The sequence below is a fragment of the Grammomys surdaster genome, unplaced genomic scaffold (genome assembly GCF_004785775.1).
Source record: "Grammomys surdaster isolate TR1022 unplaced genomic scaffold, NIH_TR_1.0 125861, whole genome shotgun sequence".
Taxonomy (NCBI): Eukaryota; Metazoa; Chordata; class Mammalia; order Rodentia; family Muridae; genus Grammomys; species Grammomys surdaster.
Genome location: NW_021620687.1, coordinates 1115495 through 1142607, shown reverse-complemented (window position 1 = coordinate 1142607; position 27113 = coordinate 1115495). Strand labels below are relative to the sequence as shown.

The following is a 27113-nucleotide window of genomic DNA, read 5'->3' as shown; positions in this document are numbered from 1 at the left end:
TTAAAGGATTCGTTCCAGATCTCCCTTTCTAAACCTCAAGCCAAAAGGTAAAGCTGGCCGGGCGGTGGTGGCGCACGCCTTTAATCCCAGCACTTGGGAGGCAGAGGCAGGTGGATTTCTGAGTTCGAGGCCAGCCTGGTCTACAGAGTGAGTTCCAGGACATCCAGGGCTACACAGAGAAACCCTGTCTCGAAAAACCAAAAAAAAAAAAAAAAAAAAAAGACAAAAGGTAAAGCTTTATTCCTTCCATTGTGACATGTATTTCCTATAACCAGACTCATGTTCAAGCAGTGAGACAACACAGAAAAACAAAATTTAATGAGGTTTGCCCCATCCTCTAGGAAAGAGTTTCTCCAAATGAAGACAAAAGACCCTTCTTTCCTTTGTGGAGTTTTAAGCTTTAGGAATTGTATAACCATGTTAACATCATTGCTAAAGGTTCCCTGAGGACTGGAGAACAAGACATCACCAAAAGGTGGTGGAGAGGAGGAAAGGTGAGAATGTGAAGAAGTGGGGGAGGAAGTAAAGATGGGAGGGAAAGAAGCAGGGAGAGAAGGACACATAAGAGAGAATCTTACACTGCTGCTGAGGATTAGAATAAAAGCTATCTAGTTCCTTTTGCAAAGATATAACAAAAATCCCTGGGGAAAATAGTTTAAAGGGAAGGATTAATTGTATTCATGGTCTAAGAGGGCCCATTGTTGCATGTGGCAGAAGAGGTATCTATCTATCTCATGTCCTCCTGAGGGACAGAAACAGACTAGAAGGACCCAAGAGCAGGCACTACCTTCAAAAGCAGACCCCCAGTGACCTACTTCCTCTAGCTAGTTCCAACCTCCTAAAATTTATACTAAATTTTTATACACTACCACCAACAGAGGAACAAGCTTTCAAACACATGAGCCCAAGGGAGGCACTTCATACTCACAGCACAGCACTCTACTCTTGGCTTTCCGTCTCAGGATGCAAAGTGCATTTAGTTCATCACCAAGTCTCTCAACGTCTCAACAGTTCACACAACGCTGAAATGTCTGCTGAAGTCTCCTGAGACTCCAGACAGACCCTGAACTGTGAGCTCCCACTACACGAAGGGAGACTGGGAGAAGAGCTGGGTATGATCAGACCAAAGAAGACTAAAGTTCAGCAGGCAGACTTATGGAATCTGTGTCCAGCATCACGCATGAGCTCTGAGCTGCATGGGAGGCCCAGGCTCTATGGCTGCGCTTGCTTGCAGTCCACACCACCTCTCTTCTGGCTGGTGACACTTGTTATCCGAGGCTTTTGCCAGAAGTTCCATGTTTCAGAATCTAAAACATCTTGAGAACTCCACTGCAGCTTAAACACCATCTCTACAACTTCACATACTGCCCGCCCTCTTTGGGCTGCCTCTCCCAGGTCTTCCTCTGAAGTCTGGATGGAAGCCTCCTGTAACTCACGCAGTCTACACTGAGTAAACCAGCATCACGTGAACAATATCAAGGTCTGTTGCCAGCCTGCCCAGTAGCTGGGTGCCTTTGGACAAGGACTGCATCAGGTTTGCAATGCCTGGGCAGCTAAACCCACAAAAGCTCCTCCCCAGGTGACCCTGTATGAGCGCTTGAGGTCTTCACACCCTAATCATTTAAGGAATAAGATCCGGCCAGTTCCTGAGAAACACAAGGCTTTTTTAGACATTGTTCAATTGTGTAACTTCCTTTTAAGCTAATGGCTTAAGAAATGATGACTTCCTCAGCCCTAACTTTTCAATGGCTTTTCTGCCAAACCTGAGTTTCTGATCTTTGAGCTGTGCTTCCTGCTTCAATTCTCACTATAAGGTCAGTAAAAGAAGCCAGAAATCACCACACAACAGACTACTACTTTGTCCTGAAATTTCCTCCACATTTTAATTAGTCTATCACTTTTAAATCCTACTTCAAAGTCTTAGAACATGGATAAAATACAAAGTATTTGTTTCAGCAAGTAATAAGAATAGGTTCTGCCTCAATTCTTGGTAGTGTCCCCATTACTGTAATCTTCTGAAGCAGCCTTTATCTGTATTGTTATCTGCACTCTGGCTTCTGAGCTCTACCCAATATTGCCCACAATGTTCAGATGATAGCATTCTAGACTGTCTCTAAACTGACTTTCTCCCCTAAAACAGTTCTTAAGGAATAAGATGATGACACTGACAACCTAACCTCTCTGGTACTAATTTCCTGTTTAAGTTATCTTGGAAAATTTAGCTGTGACCAAAATAAATAAGGGAACAGTTCCTGAAAGGAACCACTTATTTGGCTTCACAGTTTCAGAGGGTTCAGTTAGTCTGTTGGATTAATTACTTTTGGCCTTAAAGTAACTGTGACCACCAAAGCAAAAGGAGGATGTTTGACTCACGGCAGAAAAACTCCAGAGACACTCAAAGGATTGAAGAGCAGGCAAAACCTTCAAAGACATACCCTCCAATGACCTCCAACCACACCCTACCTCCTAAAGAATCCAGAACCTCCTAAAACAGTGCCTCCTGATAAGGCACTGTTCCATGCCAATGCTTCAACACAGAGTCATTCGAGGGACAGTTCTGATTAAAGTCCTATCAATCCCCTCCCTGTTTTTCAAGTTAGAGCTTAAGTATCTTCTTCAGGCATTCCAATGATGATCACCTGGCTTGATTTTGAGCTGTTCTGAGTTCAGGGAATGTTAACCCCACCTCCGAACACAGGGGAACAGCTTAAGTCAGCACTCATTTAGTGCCTTTCTAGTTATCTCTGAGAGTCTGCAAACAGCTGTGCCACGGATTCTGTCCTGGTTTTATAGATTGCTCGATATGGAAAAAACAGGGTCCACTGTGCTCCATTTATTTTACAGAAACCCTCTGTGAATTCCTTGACCAAAATACTAGTGCAACACTTCCTCAAATACTTTTTTCTGGCCCTTTCCATCTCTGGAATTTCTATCTCATGTCAAACTGGAATGTTAACACTGTCCCATGAGCTTCTGAAGCTCTTTCTCTTAGCCATTTTATCTTCTCTACAGGAATAAAGAAATTTTACTGACCTTCGTGTTTATTCTGTCTCCTTACATTGACTACTGAACCTAATCAATTCTCCTGCCATTTAAGATATAGTACTTTTCCAATCTAAACTTTGCATTTGGTTCTTATAGCCTCTCTTTGTTGAGTCTTTACTTTCTTTCAGTATATTAAAGTAGCCAATTTAATGTTCCTGTCAGACCTAACACCATGCCTAGTTAAATCCTATTGACTGTTTTACGGATTATAACTTAGATTATTCTAGGTTATTGTTTGTTTTGCACTCATTATGGCAGTTTTGCAGGAGCACCAAACTCTTAATATATTGTGGTAAATGGGGTTTAGTTTCTTTTTCCAGTAATCTGTCTTAATCTGCCTAAATCTAAACCCTTCAATGGGAGACAGGCAGGACATGTGTCAGTCTAGTTTAGCCTTGGGACTCTGCAGAGGTCTCTGCAGCTTAATGATCAGACAATGACATGGACAAAGGTCATACTCACACACCTTGAGCCTGTCTGTGTGTATGTAGGTTTGGAAATCCAAGTCCCTTAGCTTTCCCTTTTGCCAAACCCTCTTGGCTTTCCCTGTGTAGAACGCATACCTCAGCCCTCCTTTCTAGGATTTATCAATTAAATTTCTGTTCACAAAAAACCAAATCTCTAACCTTAAGCTAACAAAGCAGTAGGTTTTCTCTGTATCTCCCAGCAAATTCACCACTTTCAGCAGCAAAGTAATAGGTTTTGTATTCCTCATAACTACTTCGTAGGATGCTTTAAGCCACCCCCAACTTGCAGGTAGCTGTTTATCACACAACTCAAAAACCATCTATTATAATAATTGTTTCCCCAGCTTAAACTGCTGTAACAAAAAGTACAGGAGCCTCCTTTTCCACAGGGCGTACATTGCAAGACGCCTAGCATAGGCTCACAACCAGACAGGACTGAGATCTATAACTTCTACAAATACACGTCTATGATGAAGCTTATAAACTAGGCACAGCCACAGATTGAGAGTGATTAATAACACAACAAAATGTCATCTGTCATTCGACTATGCTATTTTCAGATGGCAGTTGATTCCAAGTAACTGAAACCACAGAATAGTCAACTGCTGATAAAAGGGAGCTTCTATACCATAGCCTTTTGTTTGTTTCCTACAGTTAGGGGTGGAGTGATAACATAAGGGTACCAACGTGGTTTAGAGGAAGCATCTTATTGAAGTTGCAGTCTGCTGATTTCTCATTGCTCTCATAGTATACAATGGGGCTGAGAGCCATCTTGGGTCATCTTCATAAAGGCACTAATTGTATTCACGAAGCTCCATACCCACAGGGTTTATTTCCTTAACAGACCACCTTTGGGTTAGCACTTCAACATTTGAGCTACAGAGAGCCATGTTTAGTCCATAATAATGATTACTAAATGAAGTCATGATCCATCCACACTGAATGCATATAGTGAAATAGATTTCCGGTTTCCCCAACTGTTTTAAATAAAAATACCTGAACAGACAAAGAGAACGTATGGTTTTCATCACTTACTACAGCACTCCTCTTTATTTGTGGTTTTAGTTCCCTATAGTCAACTGTGCTGAAGATACCAAATGGAAAATCCTCAGGGAAAAAAATGCCTTCAAAATAAAACTGACACTGTTTGCATTGAGTACTGAATTCTTGCACCATTCTGTTCAGTTCTATCAGAGACATAAAGTGTCTGTTTACTGTACCCAACTATATATACTTCCTAGATGGCTACACACACACACACACACACACACACACAGAGAGAGAGAGAGAGAGAGAGAGAGAGAGAGAGAGAGAGAGAGAGAGAGACAGAGACAGAGAGAGACAGAGAAAGAGAGAGAGAGGAGAGAGAGAGAAAGAAAGAGAGAGAAAGAGAGAGAGAGAGAGAGAGAGAGAGAGAGAGAGAGAGAGAGGCCAAATATGCATGTGTTCAATCTTTCTTTAATGTAATAATGGTCCCAAATGGCAGGAAAAATGATAGAAGTACCAAAGAGAAGCTATGATGTATTTTACTTGAAAAAGTGATCATTTTGGTTTCCCAAGGAAAGCAAAGCACTCTGTGATAAGGTTGCTAAGATCTATGGTAAGAACAAAGAAATATGTAATAGTTTTCTGAAAGTAATTATAAGAGTAACAATTACAATGCATGATAAATGCTTAGGATGGAAAGGCATTAATAAGACTGTACATATAGTTGTTTTTTATAAAGGATTCTAGAACTTGAGGTCTGAGCATCTACTAGGGGCTTAGAATGAAACCAGATGGATAATGGGCACTACTGTAGCAGTTTCCTAAAGATTCTGTTTTCCTCCTTCATGTTACATCTCTCAAAGAACAAGAGTTTACACTCTTACAAATTCTCATATAGTGTCTTACGTAGCACAGATAATCAACAAATTATTATTGAATACATGCACGATGCCATGAAAGATTATTAGTACTTACTACGCATTATTTTTACATTTCATTACTAGCTATAAGCTCTACTTGAAAACAAATTATCAGATAACCAACTGACACATATCAAAGCTAGAAAATATAATGTCTCTTTGGGATTAGTATCAGTTCATAATAGTATCAGCATTTGCAAGAAGGTAGAGGAAACACTTCAAAGATGCCTTTACCCAAAGTATAATTAAACTTAACAGGAAGAGTTCTGTAGTAGAAGCTCCTCAATTTTGTTGTGTTTGAATTTGACAAACTGAATGTATCTAATTTTGTTCTAGCCTAAAATTCTATAAAATTCACACACTAGGTAGAAATTCACAGTGGTAGGACCACAGAAATGTGGGGGTCTGACTAGTGCGTGGGCATCTAAACAAGACGGAGTTCTAGATAGAGAGAGAGAACACAAAACGGGCAGAGGAAACAATGAGTATCTGGGTATTTTCTACAACTGACAACTGTGAAGTTGCTGAAAAAAATGCAACACTGAGCACCTAGCAAAACAACTAATATACTTGTGAAATTTCTGGGCACTGGAACAAAACAGAGAGGGAGAAGAGAAGTACATGTCAAGATTTAGTAATCAGAATTGCTCACTGACCACATCTAAAGACAGGAGATGAAGAATAATCCCTTTAAAAATTTACAGCTGAAAATTCTTTGCCTTATCAAGTGTAAGGTAGTTATGTAATTTTATGCCTTGCTGATATAAAGTTTCACAAATTCAACCTACTGCAAGTGTTTCCTAAGATTATAAAAAGTCATACTGCCACTCTGAGCATGAGACAAAGAACAAAAGAGAAAGGTATGTAATCCAGGCCCTAAAAGCTCAGCACAGAAGGTAAGGGTAATAATGTCCGAGAAGGGACAGCCAGGCCCAGAGAACTTGGGTATGCGCTGGCCAAGCAAGAGGGTCAGGAGGGACATCTGTAAGAAAGTAAAGTTGACAGGTTTAAATAAGTACCTTAAAACTTGATGGAGAAAATTAGCAAGGATTTCAATGTTGAACAGTAGTTAAGTATTTGGAAAACTAAGCAAATAATTATTAATGCCAAGAAAATTAAAACACAGGAAAGGGAAATGCTAACTATAGTTTATGAATACACTTTATCAATATATATATTAAGATATGTGTGTATATATAAGCATATATAGCATATATACTTATATATATTAGTATATATACTTATATGTAAGTTAGTGTCTATATGCATATGCTAATAACGATCAATCTGAGCAAACTTTCCAACACAGTGATACTGGGGTGGAAGTGTATGCTGGGGTGGAAGTGTATACTGGGTATAAAGTATGATGAAGGGCAGAAGGGAAAAGGGCAAAGCTGTCATCTCTCGCATGATTAGAATTTTTAAAAAGCCAGGCATCAGTAATGTAAACCACTCCATCTACCTGATAATAGAAATAAAACTGAAAAGACTCTGCTTTAAAAAAAAAAAAAAAGTTCAAACTCAGCAAAAACAGAAGTTGAGGAGCAGGATTATTTTTGATTCACACGTGTATCAATAGTTTTAAGTAAAAGCTAAAAACAACAACAGCAAACCAAGTATAGCTATCATGTGTAAACAACAACCAGTTTAATTACAATCAACTTCTACAACTAAAAAGTTAGCTGTTGATCTGATGATGTAGCCTGCTGGTAGGTGTTTATTTAGCAGTATGAGGCCTTGGTTACATCCCAACACTGTCTAAAACAATAATGATGACAAAAAGCAACTTTTCTTTTTTAAAGAAAACCTAAAGACAAAGTTATCTTTATTTCCTATTTCATTAAAGCACTCTTTAGGTCTATAGCATGAAGTATATTTTAGTAAAACATTCAACTAAAATGTAACATATAAAATATTTTTTAAAACCCATGCCATAAAAAATATTCCCAACTTTTAAAAGCTATGACCATTCTCAACATTTGTAAATATCAAAAGTTAACACAAGTAGAAATTTTCCACTCCACTTTCTTCATTTAAGCCCTCATAAAACTATTTGTGCTTATAGCTGCATTTATCTAGTGTCGATTGAAATCATTTTCTGTAACTGACATACTGGCAGTACCTAATAAGGAACTGAATCTCAGAAATCACTGGCCTACAATAAAAAACAACTGACAGGTGGGTATGATATTATGCTATACAAAAATGACAGATTTTATAAGATAGCAGAATAAGCCCATAAACTTAAGAACATTCTACTCTGCCCTCAACTTTTGCTTATACCACTCCCTAAAAACAGCATTGCAAAAGAGTAAATATGAAGTGCTCCATTAAACACTGGGAAACAAATTATTTTCCCTAAAATTCCCATGTTACTTAACCACCTCTTCTGAGCACAGCTGCTCAGTAAGACCTACGGCCAGAACACAGAGAATCCCCACATGAACATGACAACAGCTAAATATTAAAACAAACAGGCAAACAGAAAACCTTTTATTCTATGTCTCCAGGTGAAATCTCACACATAATAAATAATAGCTTCACTAAATATTTAACAAGGTTTGGAAATATAAGGAGTCAAAGAGTTCATATGTTGGCAAAAACTCGGATTATATCAAATTCAAAATAAACAGATTCTTTTAGGTTTTTAGATCTCAGGTTTCTCCTGAGTCTCTGGTTCTAAGAACTTAAGCAATCTGGTCAAAGCAGCGAGAGCGCACACTAACAACTCAACGATAGAGTGTTTCTCTCCTTGTTGCACGTTTTCCTATGCAGACAACTGCATGTCCTTGCCAGCCTTCATCTCTAGCAGTAACAAGCTAGAGATCTTGAGATCTTGACTGGGGTGTCATCCTTTCAAAAATACTTAGAACAACATAAAGTAAAAATACAATTTGTGGCTTTCATAAATTTTAAAAGCTTACATATAATTTTTCAAATACTGCAGCTGTTTCAGCAGTTTGTTTCTAAAGCGGCATTCTGTTCTAACAGAGCTTCCTCCACAAACATGGACTTCCAGGACAGCACCTTACACTGACCAGGTGACATGACCAGTCTGCATGCACACATCCAATATCCGACCAAATCGCGAGGCGGCGAGTGTCTTGCTCCCCACTTCTGTCAGCAGCCTTTCCTCCCTTTAACCGCCCCCTCCTTCCTATACACAAGCTTTTCAATATTCTCAATGGGCTCTGTAGACTGTAACCGTTGCTGCCCAATTTCATATTCCTATGTAAAAGACTTACTTTTGTGAAAGGAAAAAGGTGAAGGGAAAGAAGTTAACTGCTTATGTTTCCCTGACATTTATCTCCACCTATGGAATGAGATGTCTCAGCATTTCTTACCTATTCTCTTCAAATATCATGAGAAACACACCCTTCTTGCTTCACAAGGCTGCTTTCTGTGCAGTGATTATACCAGCCTGTCCACTATGGGACCATGACCCCTCGGTTATTTCTCATGTATAACTCCATATTTCCTCTTTGTTTTATACTTCTACATGCATAAAAGCTTTCCTCAGCCACAAATAACTACTTTTTAAATTTTCTAATTTGAATCTCCTTTCCCTTTTAAATATTCTTCATCACCTTGCTCCAGCCTGTGCAGCCTCTGGAAATGAGCCTGCACTGGGCACTGTCTCTTCAGTCCTTCACTCTGCTACTGCTCTCTTCACATTTCTTCAATGAAATCAGGAACAGCCTGACAAACTAATCACTCGATTGAAAGCACAGGCCATCAGTGCCTATGCTGTGCTTGTCAACTTGACATACCCTAGACATATCTGGGAAGAAGGAACCTCAACTGAGAAAATGCCTCTTAAGATCAGCCTCTTGACAAGCCTGTGGCACATTTTCGTGACTGATAATTGATATGGTGGCACCCTTTCTGTGCAGTGCCATTCCTGGGCAGGTGGGCCCGAGCACAGAAGAAAGCAGGATGAGCAGGCTAGGAAGAGCAAAACAGTAGGAAGCCCCAGAAGCCCTGGCTCCCCCGACCATAGTCTGTAACCTACTTGCCCAGGACACCTTGCCTCCACACGTCACTATGGTCATGGTATTTTATCACAGCAGTAGAAACCTAACTAAGACACTGCTGCCAGTGTCCCTAACAATTTCATTCTTCTCAAGAGACCTTATTTACTTGTGGGGTTTCAAGTAGCATCAATCTGCTGACTTCCAAACCCCAGTTACAGGACGGACTCTCCAACTGCCTCTTAATGTACTCCACCTGGGAGTCACAAAGACGGTTATCATTTTTAAACTGTTCACCCACCTTATCAAGCCGAGTCCTCCTACTATAGAGCCAACCTTTCATATACATATTATGATGTCACTATCTGTCCATTCTCTTTATAACTTGACTCTTGGGCTGGAGAGATGGCTCAGCAGTTAAGAGCACTGTCTACTCTTCAATTCCCAGCACCCGCATGGCTAGTCACAACTGTCTATAACTCCAGTTCCAGAGGATCTGACATTCTCTTCTGGCCTCCATGGGCACAGACAAATCCATGCACTCAAGGAAAATAAATAAATAAACAAATAATCAAAAAACCCTCATGTTTTCTCTTCTCTAAAATGCCTTTACTGGCCAACCAGGCCCACAGGCTGCCACAGCACCTGCTCGAACCTGAGTTCATTTCCTAGATCTCCTTGCCCCGTGTCTGCTAACCTCCGCTCCCAGAAATGTGCTCCGTCCATTTCCTGCCTTTCACTTACCGTCTTCTCCACTTCCTACTATCCCATTTGAAATGGCCCTCCTGGAGATTCTCTGAATCTCCCTCCCTCCCTTCCTTCCTCCCTTCCTTCTTTCCTTTTAAACACAGGATTTCTCTGTGTAGCTTTGGCTGTCTTGCAATTTGCTCTGTAGACCAAGCTGGTCTCAGACAGAGATCCACCGGCTCTGCCTGGAGCACTGGGATTAACAGCGTGCACCAACACTGCCCAGCAATCCCATTAATCTTATTTTCTTCAATCACTTAGTGTAGTTGACTGCTCCTCAGGAAATAAACCCAAATACTCCCTCTACCCTGAGCGCCCAACCTGTCACTCTCATCATCGCCACACTCACAGAGACCTACCTTTGCTCATGTCTGTGTCAGCTCAGAATCACTCACTCACAGCCCTGTTCCCTCTGGTACTCAAGACACTGCCTTGATACACAGCTGGCACTCGGGTACTTCTCAGCATCTAGTGTCTCTGAAAGCTGTATCTTCTAGGCTTTTTGCTCGGTATTTCCCATAAAATGTTCCAAGGGCACCAAGTTTGCAAACCTCACCATGCTAACACCTAAATCTGTTCTGTGCCATCTCCCTCCCCTGTATTCCCTCTTACTTAATGCTAGGAAGTGTAACTATGCAGACTCACTTAAGCCTCCATCACAAAGACCTTCAAAATTCAGAATTCTGCATATTTCTCAATCACACCCCCTTTCGTTATTCCACTGTCACTTTAGTTTATAACTTATTACCTCTCATATCAAAATCTAAAACCAATTTACTTTACCTATCTTGCAGCTTAGTTTATTTTTGTGTTGCTGTGGTAAAACACCCTGACAAAAGCAACTTACAGGAGGTTTGCTCTGGCTCACAGTTCAAAGGTACAGTCTGTCAAGGAAGGGAGGTCAAGGAGGAAGAAACAATGAATGTATGCTATTACTTAGCTCCCTTCCCCACTTACATAGGCCAAGATTCCAGCCAGGAAATGGTGACACTCAGTATGCAGGCTCGCTTCAACTAATGAAACCAAAATACCCACAAGCAGGCACTCCCTAGGTCTCGCAGGTGACTCTAGCTCCGGCCAAGTGGATAACTAACAGTAACCACCACATCTTGCTATGATTTGAGTACTGTTTCTCTCATCTGAAACTCATGTTGGTGTTTAATCTCTAATAGAGAGATAAAAAGAAGGAAATGTAACCTGACTGAAGTACTGATAGGCTAGGGCTTTGGAGTGTATCAGAATTCAAATCTTACAAGAGGGAGGGAACTAAACTTCCTGACACCCTACCAACAACAAGGCCACCGACAGATGTGGCCATTAAACCTTCCAGAACTATGAGCCAAATAACCATCTTTCCCTTAATTTATCTCGTCTATGATACTGTTACTACTAACCTTAAAATGAATAAGGCAATCTTTAGTATTACCCTTTAAATGAGCTTTCCGGAACACAAATATGCTTCTCCCCTGGGACGACCACTGTTTTACTAGCTCACCATCAAGTACAAAACCCACTTTCTTTCTGTGTTCTGTCCTAACATCCTATTCAACCTCCCAGTCCAAACTCCCTCTCTTATTCTTCCTTACAGGGATTTACTCACAGTGTCCTCTAAAGGAGGCAAAGATCAAGCACAACCACCTGGTTCAGAAACTGAGCAGAAAAGTTACAGTAAAAAGCCTTAGTAAATATCTGGAGGAATGTGTCCCTAATCAGGCTACATAGAACTAATTACCTTGAGTAAAAACCCAGCTAAGCAAGAGCACACAGTTCAAAATGCCTAAACACTTAGGGGAAAAAAGAAGTAACTGTAAACACAACAGAAAGGAAGGCTGCTAAAGATGAAAGCAGGTAACACTGAGTAATCTTGCACTGCAGACCTCAAGAGGTGCACACAGCTTGTCCCAAGATTTTCTCTGGGCCTCCCTTGAGAATGTGTAAAAACTAATATTTTTCCTTTATAGGACAGGCAGTCAATACCTGCTGTGAAATGTTGAAAACATAGGTGTTTTCTAAGACATACGGTTTATTTTTAAACATAACAGTCCTACTCCTCTACTGAGAGCGCACTTGGAAATACGCTGAGCATTAGTCTGTGCCAAGGACCAACGTAGGATTAAGGGTGGGTGATTCTGCACCAAGGATCTGAGCAAAACTGCTAGTCACTGACTGCCGGGAAACATCACTAGTGTAAGAACTCTGAAACTGTAGCAGAGATTAACCTTATGAAAAAAGACTAGGGAGACAAACTTTTAGCTCAGGCTGGCCTCAAACTGAGATATCCACCTGCTTCTGCCTTCGGAATACTGGGATTAAAAACTTGTCATTGTCTATCATATGTCTTAGTTAACTGTTCTAATGCTATGAGGAGACACCATAGCCAAGGCAACTTCCAGAAGAAAACATTTCATTGGAGGCATGCTCACAGTTTCCGAGGATTGATCCATGACCATCATGGTGGGGACTTTGTGGAAGGCAGATGTAGTACTGGAGAAATAGCTGAGCTGAGCTTTGCATCCTGACCTGCTGGAAGCAGGCAGGGAAAGACAGACACTGGGTGTCTGCCTGCCATGGGCTTCTGAAACCTCAAAGCCCACCTCCAGAGACAGATTTTTTTCCCCAACAAGGTCATATCTGCTCCAATAAGGTCATACCTCCTAAGCCTTCTCAAACAGGTCCTCTCCTTGGTGACTAAGCTGCTCAAATATATACGCCTATGGGGGGCCATTCTCACTCAAACTATTCAAGTAACTATTTCTTTTAAATTTTCATTTGAAGTAAATGTTTTATAAATAAGTAATGAGTCTGGGTTTGGTGGGGCATACCTTTAATCTCTACACTCAGGAGGCAGAGGCTGGCAAGTCTCTGTGAGTTCAAGGCCAGTCCTGTCTACATGGTGAGTTTGCAGCAAGCCAGAACCCACAAAGTAAGACTCTGTCTCAAAAAATCTAAGTAAATAAATAAGTAATGGGACTGGGACTGGTTAACTCCCTCCCTCAAAATATGTTGGGTTGTTCAAAGCACCAGGGTCCGAGCAACCCAATCAATTACCCTGGAAATTATTGGGCTCCTAAAAGCAGTGTCTTCAAATATTTTAGCTAAAATATCTCAGGCATTAAAAGAGGTTTGCAAATGTTCTCCGTGTGCTCACGCAGTAAGGTAAGATGCTGCTGATGAGAAGCAGTGGCTGTCACATCAATGTTACTCACAGCTTAAGAAAGCCCTTGGGAGGTGTCAAGAGTCAAACAATAACCACCAGAGTTTGCAGAACACACTGGGATGGTCTGAGGAATAACACTGAATAAATCAGCAAAGCCTCAGTTACTGACAGGCTTAGCAAGGAATCATATGGTTTAGATTTGATAAGAGGCCGACCTTCCCTGGATGAAAATGGAAGATATATAACCAAAGCACATAAGCAGACAGGAAATGGCTAGTGAGAGCCAACATCCGCTTAACCTGAGTACGCATGCGTCTGAACAACAAATTCATACTTGCCAAGAACCAGTCCAAGAACCCTGGAAAGGGGTTCTTAAGAAGGGGTGTCTGGGAACAAAGGACTTGAGGTCAAACCTTGAGTCCAAATTGGTGGCCTATGTCTTGCTAGAGACAGCTTTCCATCTCTCTTCTGCTTTCTCTGGAGATCACCAGGCAGCCCTTTCTCTATCTAGACAGTTCTCCACGCAGTTCTCTTTTGCTACTCTAAAACATTATCTGGATAGCTCAGCTCTAGCCAATCACAAGCCCAGTCTTTTATTTTACACATCAATCCAGTCATTTACTCCAGGCTTCCTTTTGATTATCCTATGAATCAGCATCCTTGACCCCAGCTCCTTAATTCTTAGGAAACAGCAAGCACACCTTTTCTTTTAACATTGCAAACGAATTCAGACTCTGTCTGCCTCTGTTGAACACAGACATTGATAAACTAGCTGGGTAATCCCCCCTCCATCCAGAAATTACGTTTTCTACCACACCTGGGGGCTAACATGCTCTGTCTGAGGCTGACCCAGAACTCAGGTCTGTCTGCCTTTGTAAGTATAAACAAAAGAAACTTGGCTGGGTGGGGATCTCCAGCGATCACCTCTCCCTAAATCTCTTCCTTGCTGTCTTTCTGACAAGTTGGCACAGTGTGCAGCTGCTTTTGATCCTTTAGATTTGTGAAGCCCCTCATAATTGCATCCTTATATTTTACAGAGTTGAGAAATTATGTACTTTGGCCCCATGTTTTCAGAGTTCTTTTCCACAGCCTTAAGGGCTGTCCTGAAGGTCCCAGCATTTATCATTTTGTAACAATTTCACCTCTCAGACTCCGGCTGTCTCTGATTCTCATGGAGTCATTACATTAAAAGGGAGGGCATTCCTTAAAAGAGGAAGTAAAATACGTGCATTGCTACACAAACAAGCCTTACACCCACAGCACCCTCTACATAGGCAGAGGGCCACACCCGCTGGCCCTGTCCTAGGGGCAGAAAGGCAAACACACATTGAGATAACAAGCATTAGTGATTCTTTAATCTAAAAATGAAATGTCTTGTTCACTTAGTAAATACCTGACAATAATCTGGCATTAAAGACAATATGACTGTAAAAGACATATGCTATGTTGTTCTTTTATCCAATCAAGAAAAAGATGTCAAAGCTGATCAATGTTAGAAACCCCTTAATATCAAATACTGGAATACACATCATTTCCATGGCTTTTAAATTTTGTTTTTAATATTCTGTGATCAATATTATCATATCCTTACTACCATTAATATTTTTATTTTGGGGGGGATTAGTGGGGAGAAAGACAGAGGGACTGAAGCAGGGCCTCTTTCTGTAGCACAGGCTACCCTGGAATTCTCTATTCTCAGGACAGAATAAAACTTGCAATGCTCCTGCTTCTCCCTCCTGACAGCCAGGATTATAGATATAACTCAACAAGATCAGCGTGGTACGCTAAGTTTCTAATGTTTGTAATTTCTGTAGTTCTTCTTTCTGTACCTTCCGTGACAGAACCCATACAGCTCATGTATCGCAATTACCATCCCTTCACTGAGATTAGCAGTGTGTCACGCAGAGACAAATGAAATCCTACTTAGCACTTTATACCTATGGTCTCAAACACATATTTTCATTTTTAATTAAACAATCATATAGTTAAGCATACTAAAACTCAGGGATAATAAGGATTTATTTTTTTAAAAGAGGGCAAGGGCAGTGGGTGTAAATCAGTGTGGACAATACATCCAGCACGTGTGAGGCCCTGTATCTGTTCCCCCAATGTATACACACAACCTAAAATAACTATAAAACAGAGCAGGGCTTCGCTGAAGAAAAAGACAAGTTCTTGGGGAGATCTCAAACCTGAATGCTCAGAGACTGACTACATAGGAATCCCTGGAAAAGTTCAAAATGTGTACCCTAAGCCATTTGGTTAGTTATGGTGGGTTCCCAGCATCCCTGAATGTATTCCTTACCCCTGACTCTGACAGCACTGTCTTTCAGCCTCTTGAGTTCACCTTTAACTCGCAACTGGCAGCTTCTTCCTGACTGCGAGAAGGCTACCGCACAGCTCACTTGGAAGCAGTTTAATGGTCCTGCTGCTGGAGGAAACCTCTGCTTTTCTGTCTTTGGAGATGTTTACATTTCCTTCTGATAACCTAGCCTTTTCTCTATGCAACCCAACATACAGAGCTGTTCTAACCTCCGTGACCTTTTTCATCCTATCTGCACAACTGTACACCTCATTCCTAAATGCACTCTTGTTACTCATTCCATGGAAGGCCTTTTTCCCTCCGTTATCAATTTCTAACCAATTTATGGTCACCTCCTAATTGGATGCAATCAGTTTTATAGTCTTCAAACTTATCTCAAAATTAATGCAACCAAACAGAGGGCAAGTTTCTACCCATAGGGAAAAAATTTTTTTAAACATTATTTTTAAATAATTAGTATTTTATTTATTTATTAGGGCTGGATATATGGATGTCAGAGGACAACTTATTAGAGTCAGCTCTTTCCCTCCACCTTGTGGGTCTCAGGGATCGTCAGGCTTAGAGGACTGACTTCCTGCTGTGGTAATAAAAAACTGGCCAAAATTAACTTGAGGAAGAAAGATTTATTTCATTTTACAACTTCCAGGTCACAATCCATCACTAAGGGAAGTTGAGGTAACTGAAGCTGTGAAAGAATGCTGATAAGCTGCTCGCTTTCCAAGGCTTGCCCAAGAGCAGCACCACTCCCAGTGGGCTGGGCCCTCCTCCCACATCAATCACTAATCAAGAAAAAGCCTCACTGACTTGAGCACAGGCCAATCTGATGGAGGCAGCTCTGCAGTTTAGGTTCCCTCTTCCTAGACGATTCCAACTTCTGCCAAGTTGACAGAAAAACAACCATACTGTCCCCTTGAATCATTCTGTAACTTACAATGTTATTCCTAGTAACAATGCTACTTATTTGCTAAACTTCCCTAATATATTTTTTAGGTATTATGAGTCTTCTCCTGGCTGCCATCAGATGGAGATGTGGAACTCTCAGGTGCTCCTCCAGCACCATGTCTGCCTGGATGCTGCCACGCTTCCTGTCATGATGATAATGGATTAAACCTCTGAACCTATAAGCCAGCCTCAATTAAATGTTGTCCCTTATAAGAAAAAAAAAAAGAAATTATAAGCATAGAATCATAATAATCATGGAACCATGCTTGGCTGGAGAAAACAAAGTTTATTTCCTCAAAGTACATACTAGAATCTTGTATTATATATATTTGAAGTTTCCATAATATTCATCTTCAGATTTATTTTCGGTGAAAATTTCTACTGAAAAGTAACAGAGTATAAATCGATTCTAGCACAGATTTAGATAAGAGATAAGAAATATTAATAGCGGAGTAGGAAGAGAAAACACTGGAGCGCATGCTCTTAGGAGATACGGAAGCAAAGACCGCAGACAGATGAAAAAGAATGAACTGACACTGGCCAGAAACTGTGAGTGGAAGCATAACACGAATACCTGCTAGGCTACAGCAAGCTGGACACGAGAAAAAGTTGCTAAAAGCTTGCCCTGCCTCAAACATTCCATGTTCTATCTGTGAAACAGTAGATTAAGTCAGTGACTTTTAAGAGAAAATAAGAAAATTTCCACATAGCTCAACAGTTTCTCTCAAGTAGGCAATGGCTACGTGCTTAAGCAATTAGTTGTATATTATCTTGACTTTCCAAATTAAGTAGCACAAACTGTTGAGAACATGTTCTATTAATACTCTCATTGGGAGACCATCAGAATGTAGTAAGGACTTTTATGAGTTCATTCACAACTTCAGTCTCCTTAACCTTATTTATCCTACAAAGTCAAATTCCATCATAAAAAAAAAAATAAAGAATCTGTTTTGAGGTTTTCAAGAACTCAAAGCTGACGATTTGTGAAGGTGTGTTAAAACTAGGTTGCCCAAAATAGTTCAACCAGCTTAAACGGTTTAATTTGTTTTTCATTTATTCTCATTTCAAAAGAGTACTGGTTTAAAACAGAAAATAAAAGCTATTTAAATATATTAGTATAAAAATAAGGATGATCATTTATTTCCAAAATAGGTAACTTCAATGTTTTAAACTTTACTCAATTACCCTAAGATCCTTAGACTAAAATGCCAGCTAGAATACTAAAAGATGAACAATTTTCCTTTTAAAAAAAAGTTGAAATGTTGACAAAATAATATGTGCGTGTGGCCAGACATAATAAATTCATTTGAAGATGCTCATACTCCTTTTTTTGCTAAAGTACCTATTATATGATAATGAATTACTATGGATCTATTACAAGTATATATATTGCTTTATTCAAAACAAGATGACACCTCATTGAATACTGCTTGTACTCCACAGACTTTTAGCAGAAAAATATAAGAAAAACCATGGGGACTGTGTCATTGCTATAGAACATGGGGACTGTGTCAGTGTTATGAAACCTTCAGGTTCAAAGAAACTCAGTTCAGCTATTCCACCTTCTCAGTCAATACCTGATTGATCTTTGTAAACACACTGAAAGGTCAGATGAAAATAGGGAGTAACTAGTCAACAGATCATAATTTAAAATAAAAATTATTTTCAAAGTATTTACTTAAACTTATATTGTAGGAGGGGAAAAAAACTATAAATCAAGCAAAGGGAGCTTAACTTAAAAATCTATCAGGTATTAGATTCTGTGCATACCACACCATACACCATACAATAAGAGAAAAAAGTTCCTGAATTATATTTACTGAACTCCTAGGATGTTATAGTTTATGTGTATTAACTAACTAAAATCACAGCCAGTATGGCAGTGCACACCTATAATCCAAGCATCCAAGCTGAGGCAGGATGATCACAAAGTCAACACCAGTTTGGGGTTACAGAGAAAGACCCTTTCTCCAAAGGACGCTTTTTTCCTCACAGCAAATGTATCGTTCTGACTGAAGAGAGCTCCATAATCTGAACACTATAAAAGAGCAACAGAAACGCTGAGGCTAGACTCAGAATGAACTCCCTTACCGTGTTGAGAAAGAATATGTGAAAAGAAAGGAGAAAATATTTTTTAAATAATATTTTTTTTATTAATTTTAAATTAAAATTAGAAACTTTAAAAATTAAAAATTTAAATTAAAAAATAAATTTATTTTTAAAAATTTAAATAATATTTATGTTTAATAAAAATAAATGTTTTTAGGAAAAAATTGAAGTATGAAGCAGATGTTAATAAATCATAGTAGGTGATAAATCATAGTGATATTCTATAATTTATAAATTCTGTCATTGTAGTATTGTTATAGTTAGAGTCAGTTGTCTACTTACACAAACTTACAGTCACCTATGTAGAAGGTGGCACCACAACTGAAGACTAGATTAGATTGTACTGTGCCCTGGCTGCATGTCTTTTTCTTAACTATTAACTGATGCAGGAAGGCCTGGCCTACCCATCTCTAGGCAGTTAAGTCCAGCCTAAGAAAGCTAGTTGAGCAAGCCAAAGGGAACATGTGGCGTCAGCTGCTCCCCTCCCTGGTTTCTGCTTCGAGCTCCTACTGAACTATGTTTGATGATGGAATATAAACTACAAGCCTAAAATGAACCCTTCCCTTCCCAAATTGCTTTTGGCCATATTGTTTATTGCAGCAATAGAAAGCCAATTAGGACAAGATTAAACAAAATTTCCTGAAACACCAAGAATGTCTAAAGAAGTATGGCACCAGCCATAGTCATCTCACTTGGTTAAGAGCTATGAAAATAGGTGGTATCTGAAAATAAGATCTCAAAACACACTACCTTATGTATTTCCTATTTTGATACGCACTATGGTACTACAGGTACCAAGTTCAATGATTTGGAATGACCCAAAGACACTAATGGACAAAACAAGATTAACTACTATAATCATTAACATAAATGTATGTTTTAAGTACCAACAGTTACTTATTAGTTATGTTACTGATGAATCATTTTTAGTAACTCAAATCAATGAAAACACACACACACACACACACACACACACACACACACACACGGTATATCACTAAATAGCCCTGGCTGGACTAATTGTTATATAGCTTAGCAAGCCTCCAACCTGTCGGTTTCCTGCTGCTGCATCGTCAGTACTGAAATTCCAGGTATCTGTCATCCCATGTTTATCAACCCCAGTGCTACTGACATTATGGGTGACTGTTGCTTTCTTTCCAGGACTGTCCTGGGCACTCTTTGCAGCACCCCTCACTTAGAATCCAGTCACCAATAGCAACACCTCTCATCTGTGACAATGAAATACTCCTGAAGATAGAGTGTCACAAAAATTATCCCTTGATAAGAAAAACTACTTTACAGAATGAGAATGGGGTAGAAAGACATTTCTTAGCCATTCTCCTTTTTCTAAACAAACTAAATATAAATATTCTTCTGAGAGGCTACACAAAGGTCTCCCCAAAGGAATCTGTCCTAACCTCTGGAAACTGAACACTACCTTAGCAAGAAAACATTTAAAACTGTGCTCGTGTTAAATAAGGATCTTTTGAGGGAAGATGAAGGTGGGGGACAGAAAGGGTACAGAAATGGGGAGGACAGAGCTGAGAGGCTAGAAAGGTGGCCTTCAGGTGAGAATAACGCAGCCACAAGCTAAGGCATGCACAGGAGAAGCCATGGAAGAAGCTACTAAACAACTCTCTAGGTCCCCCAACAGGCAGCCTTGTGAGAGCCAAATCTGGGCCCAATACTATTGACGTCAGGCATCTGGCTTTCAGGACTGGGAGAAATTTACTGATTTTTGTTCAAGTCAGTAAATGTGGCAATTTGTTGCAACAGATAAAACAAACTAAGAGACTCTGGGAGGATTTTATTTAGATTTTTAAAATCTGATGTTAAATCTGCAGTTAGTAAATGAAATCATGTATAGTGAACATTTAGCTTAGTTCCTGAACCCTACTAAGCAAGTGGGGTGAGGGGAGGAGAAGATTCACGGTTCCTAAGAATGAAAATCCATAAACCATCATTCACATAATGAACGTTACACAGGTTATGTATGTGTTATAATCTGTCTTGAATAAAAAGAAAAAATGGTGGATGAGGTCAACCAATGACAGTTTCTTGAAGAAAAGCCTTAACCCTTATCATTAGAGACTGAGAAAAAGAAATGATCACGAGCCAAGCAAGGGGCCAGTCAGACAGACACCTGCTGCCCTGTGGGCCAGTCAGTCAGGCACCTGCTGCAGTGTGGACCTGCCAATGGAAGAGAGGGCAGACCCAGTGCAATGGTGAACAATCTCAACAACTCGGAGCCTCCAAAAACTCCTCATGCTTTGGTAGTAAACGGAGTATTCCACAGGATGTACTAATTTATACTCAAGCTGTGAGTCCTAGGGGCTTTTATCAATGTGGATAAGCTAGAGTTCAAACCCTTTACCATAGGCTAACTACAAACGACAGGTACTTACACAGAGAGCACACTGTGCCAGTCACTCTACAGCAAAAGCACCTATAAAACCTCAAAAAGCAAAAATACTCTCTAAACATTTAACTAAATTTACTTATACTTCCCAAAGCCAGTTCTCCTCCCAAGCTGAAGGCCCTCTGAACTCTCCATGTCTCTAAGCCTGTCCTCCTCACTTCTTTCCCTAAGCAGATAGCCCATAACCGAGTTAGTGTCATTGATAACCCATAGTGTCATTCTCCTCACACTCCAACTTCCTAAATAGTTTCCGCATCTCCAGCTGTCCATCCACCTTTAGTAACACCTCTGCTGTTGAGCTAACATCCACGTGCCACAGAACAAAGTCAGCGCAAAACATCCAACTCGCACACAATCTCGCACACAATGTAACGACCAGAAACGAACAGAAACGTAGTTTCTTCAAACTGTTTGGTTGCTCACTTGTCTTCTGTTGTTGTTTTTGGTTTTACTGTGGTTTTGGTTTTTGAGGGAGGGTTTCTTTGTGTAGCTCTGTATGTCCTGGAACTCACTCTACAGAACAGGCTGGCCTCAAACTCAGAGATCTGCTTGCCTCTGCCTCATTTAAGGCATACACCATCACTGCCCAAAATGTCTTAAGTAAATTTTCAAGTGACAAAAAGTTTGTATAAGATTTCTCTCAAAGGAACAAAATTACTTTCTGTTTTTTATAAAGATAGTAAGTTTAGTTCCTTCCACTGAGTCTTCCAGGCATCAGGACAAAAGATTACGATCTGTGTTTTGAAGAGTAGAAGAGGTCAGTTTCTTTAGTTGCACGAGTTAAGTCAGAAAGCAGCATTACAAGTCAGTGTTCAGATAAATAACTTGCATGTTAGCTCTTTAGCCTCTATGTCGATTTGTGCTTATTTCTAGCCTTTCCTTAATTTAACTTCCAGCGGTCACCTTAATGTTTTTTAGAATTTCAACTGCATCTAATTTTAGTACTATGTACTTCCATAACAATGTGAGAAAACGTGCTAAGTTCCATCCTCTTTAGAACCATTAGCAGAACTTCTCTGATCTGTGAATCTAAAATGGTACATAATAGGATTTTTTGTTTTGGTTTGGTTAGTTTTTTAAGCAGGGTCTCACCATATAGCTTTTGTTGCCTCGGTTTTCTGAGTGCTAAATTTACAGAATGTCTTGCCACACCCAATACTCAGTTTTAATTTATATTTGTATTATATATGAATTTTAAAGTCTTAACATATGCATAAAATAATTTGGATTTCTTGTTTTCAGATTCTACCCATGACCTTTGCCTACTTGGGATTAAGTTTTTGTTTGTTGGTTAGTAAATATCCTTTACATATTAAGGAAGTCTTTTGTCTTTGGTAGAAATCCCAAATATTTCCCCAGTTTCTTCATTATCATCATTTTTATTATTTCATGATATACTGATTCTTTCACACATATATCGTTCTTAAACAAATTGTAAATTCTTCTCATTAAGTGTAATTCTTGCCGGGCGGTGGTGGCGCATGCCTTTAATCCCAGCACTTGGGAGGCAGAGGCAGGTGGATTTCTGAGTTCAAGAGTTTGAGGCCAGCCTGGTCTATAGAGTGAGTTCCAGGACAGCCAGGACTATACAGAGAAACCCTGTCTCCAAAAACCAAAAAAAAAAAAAGTGTAATTCTTTTGTATATCCCTAGTGGAATGCTTTTTAGATATTTAGAACTAAAGATCAAATTAAAAAGTAAAGATAAAACTGCTTTTGGAATGCTCACACAGATCTTACCATAGGGTGTCTACTGGGATTGTACATGGTTACATAAGTACAGCCAAGTTCTGGCAATGTAAGCTAGTCTGCCAAACGGAAGAAAAAGGAAATCAGTATTGAGTGCTGTCTCTAGTTGTCTGAGCAGGTACTGTAAAAATACAGAAGCTGATGGTGGGCATACTTCTACTAGGAGGAACCAAAGTGCTCCTCTGTAGCCAGAGAAGCACAGCAGCAGGAGCTGCAGGAGGGAGGGTAGGGAACCTAGCAAGTACTCGGGAGCCTGAAAGAAAAGGTGGAATACACGGCAAGCTGAGTAAGAGACAGGTCACATGCAGAAGAGAGCAAACAGTGGGGAAAAATCTGAAAATCAGCTAAAAAGTTAAACAAAAACCACAAAACAAACAAAAAGCCTACTCACTGTATCGTCTTCTATTTCAATTTTCATTCTACCTTAAATCTGTAATAACTTCAAAGGGAAGGCCTTTTGAAATTACCATCCCCAAGTATTTATAAACACTCACGTGTCAGTGGAAGCTAGGAACAAATGAACATTTTTCAATAAACAGACTATGTCTTTTCTGGTATGTTACACTGAAAGACAGGCTGGGCAGTTAAAAGCGCTCACTTCTCTTCCAGGACTGGGGTGCAAGTCTCACCGCCCGTGGGGGGGGGCATCTCTCAACCACCGGTAAACACACGTTCAATGGATCTAATGGCTTCTCCTAACAGCTACAGGCAACACGTGTATGTGGTACACAGCCATACACTCAGACACACCCACACAAATACAACATAAATAAATATTTTTTTTAAAGGAAAGGAAAAATGAATTTCAGGACAAAAGCAAAATCATCTTAAAGGAAAAAAGCAGCAATTTGAAAGATGGGAACTACTCCAAATTGTTAGTCATTATGTGAATGAATGTACCATGAAAACGATTTGATAAAGGTCTTTGAGTTATTCTATCATTATTAAGGAAGGTCATAAAAGTTAACTTCTCTCTGACCTATTGAAAAATGCATTTTACTTTGTTTAACTGAGTTTACTTTCTGGAATGGCCATAACAAGGTTAAATATTGTCAGAAAAGAGAATGTATAAATCTGACTTTATTATACTAGATAAGAATAATCATAATTTAATGGTCAAAGAGTATATTGATTTTTAGCAGAAGACTACCTTTTCTCTGCTGGAAAATGAACACGGATTTAACTACAAGGGATGCTTTGATAGCTCCTCCTCTAAAAGCTTTTAAAAGGAGACCAATCTGCTTTAAAGACGTTTGGAATTAGTATACTTCATATAAGAGTGGTAATCATCCCAGATCCTTCAATACAACTAGTATCTGTGTACATTAAGCAAGTAATAAAACCTGCATTGTTTCTAAGATTAATACCAGTAAAATCGGATCTCTGAAAGCTCTAAACTGCACTCACGAATCCAAGGTGTCATGGTTAGTCAGCCCATGTAGCCAACAGTAGTCCAAGAAGTACACTGTTAGTGAGTCTATGAGGAGAGACAGTCTGTCAGCGGAGTGTGAGGTAAAGGAGAAGTCATCACACACTGAGATCGAGACTCAGTGCTTCCTCCTCAGCACAGGCTCCAGCAGTCTGGCAAAGTGCCCAGGGTGATTAGCAGCCTGAACACGCAGAGCAGGGATCCTGTTGAGATCAAATGCAAAGGCTCCCCCAAGTGGTCACGGATAAATAACAGCCAAGTCTGGGCTAATCACTGCCGCTGCTTTGACTCCAACCAAAAATAATCTAAGTAAAGCTGATGCCTATAATTAGAGAAAAATGTAATCAAACACTAGTACCACACCGGAAGGTAGAGAGATCCTCCTGATTTAAGATTCCAAATCTGTGAACAGAGAACTATTTTGGAAGGGAAAAACTAACTGTAAAACAAAACTACAATTATTTTTCTGTATAGATTTGTCTAGGGATGATAGCTCTCAAATAGACGAGTACTTTTCAAATCTGTTTGACTATCCCTAAATATCAGCATATCCTTTGTGAATAACTACATTTACTTGAAGATAAGTTCTGATACAAATTTAGGTACATATCAAACGAAATACATTGAAGACGAGAATTTATCAGAGTCACTACATACCTGACTTACAATTTACAAAAGTCCCCTTTAAGTTACTAGTGATCTGGCCTGACTGTAAATGACATAAGCAATACAAACGACTCTCCCTACCTTCCTCTGTCTTTATTTTCTTAGTGCACTAACTGTCTGAGTCTTGGACTAACTTGAGACCTACACTGTCTGCAGCTCTCTCAGCAATGACTGGCTGATACTACCTACTGTTGAGAAAGCTCAGATGCCCAAAATGTGCAGAGCATTTAACGAAAAACCATCCGTCATTCAGTGCGAAAGTCTATATAGGCATGGTAAATACTCAAACAAGCAACACGATTTTAAAGCATTATAAAACAGCTAGCTACCCAGGGTCTCGTGACTTTCTTGCTCTTTTTGTGTTTTTAATCTCGAGTTTAAAGGAAAAGGAGAGAGAAGCAGCTTGGGCAGACTTCTGACACAATTTCAGCTTCAAGAAAAAATGAGCTTCAGGAAAAAAAGCAAATTGCTCCCTCAAATATTTAAAAAAAGAAAAAAACTATAAAATCCAACAGTTTTCCAGAAGAGGAAAAAAAGCATTGTCTTATATAGGGCTATCAAACTTAACTCCAACAGCTTGATATTTTTACCTCAAAACTTTGTGTGTGTGTGCATGTGTGTGTGTATTTCGATATTCCAAGGTGGAAATGAGATTCACTGGAATAATTTACGACACACACACACACACACACACACACACACACACACGATCGCTGTGGTCCTACCTAGCCTGTATTCTCTACAGGACAAAATAGAGCAACTCAAAGTGTTACCATTTGTGTATTATGTAACCCTAATTTGGAAGCAAAGAAACATGAGCCTTATAGAGCAACTTATGTATTTAAACAATAATTTAATAATTTAAATATATGAAAGCTCTAAGAAACAAATGACCTCAAAGTGAAACAATCCCCCAAAGTTTTTTGTTTACATGGCAATAAGGCCTCTCACCACAAAACTATAACCAGGCCTAGTACTTTATCATAACTACTCAGCCAATGTCTGGTGCCTTGTTTGACCAGTGTACCAAAACTATCTCAGCCTTGGTAAGGGTGAATTACCTCACCTAGTACATGAGACGTATGTAAGTTTCCAAAAAAGAAATAATGATGTGAAACACTACAAGGGAAGAAATGGCTGCTAAACCATATTCCAAGTGCAGACCAATTTAACGCATCCCAAATGCTGTCAGCTATATTACAAGGAACCCCATTCAGGAGGGATAAAGTAAAATTCCAAGAATTCCCAGAGGCGTAGGAAAAAAGAGTAAAAGCATGGCTAGCCTGACCTTAACCGGCTGCTTTTTGAGTAATGCGGAGAATTTTCTGAGCCTTGCCTACTGTCTCTTTCTCACCCTCCTCCTCCCCACCTACACAAATACTCACCCCAGAAAAGGGGAGTTTAATGAACGTTATCTCGAGCTGCGATCCCAGGAACTGGTACCTTGTGGATAAACTCTCAGTAAAGTGTTAAAAAAAAATAAGAGTCCCCCCGCAAGAAAAATAACCAAATACACCCCAACCAATCCACAAGCTGTCACCGCGCTGTCCGATCTTCCATCTACTCCTCTCCGGCCTGCCGTCTGGCCAAAATAGAAGGGAAGAGAGAAGGCAGGCACCTTTCTGCTTTCAGACAAACGTGTCCTGGCTCCGAGAGCACGCGCTGAGCAACGACCGCCCCCGCAGAGGCGTGTGCTCGCCCACGGCCACTTTAGCCAAACAACTGGAACCTCGTGGCTCGGAAGTGGCAGCAGGAGTTGCAGCAAGCCGCCTCCCCGGGATCTCCAGAGCCCCCAAAGGTGTCAGTCCCAGACGCCAGCCCGCCCGCTCGCCCGCTCCGGTCCACGCCGAGGCACCCACACTGCAGAGGGAGGCGGCCGGCCCCGCCCGGAAGGGGCGGCCCGCGGGGGACGCGTGGGGACGAGGGGCGCGCGAGGGACACGCCGCGGCTCCCGCGCCCAGGTGGCAGGGGCGGGGCCCGCGTGGCGCCGCCGGGCTGTGGCGCCCGAGCCGGCCGTTTACCGCACCGCGTGGAGCCGCCACTCACCGGCTCGCACCTCGGCCGCCTCCGCGCCGCCGCTCCTCTCTTCAGCCGCGGGCGCCGCGCAGCCCCATCTACCGACTCAGGGGCTCGCGGTCGGGCGGGCGGCTCCCGCCGTCCCCGCCGGCCTCGCCCTCCACCCGG

The 27113-nt window shown here is 40.5% G+C and overlaps 1 protein-coding gene across 2 annotated transcripts in view; it reads right to left on the bottom strand.

Annotated features, from left to right (window-relative positions):
- Mpp6 (membrane palmitoylated protein 6) overlaps positions 1–27112 on the bottom strand; it is an 87254-nt gene extending 60142 nt beyond the window's left edge. The window contains exon 1 of one of the 2 annotated variants that reach the window (XM_028790081.1): positions 26976–27112. The gene's annotated coding sequence lies outside the window, so the exon portion shown is untranslated. The remainder of the gene's footprint in view (positions 1–26975) is intronic. The other variant, XM_028790082.1, reaches the window with a different exon arrangement.
- Position 27113: the final 1 nt, after the last annotated feature.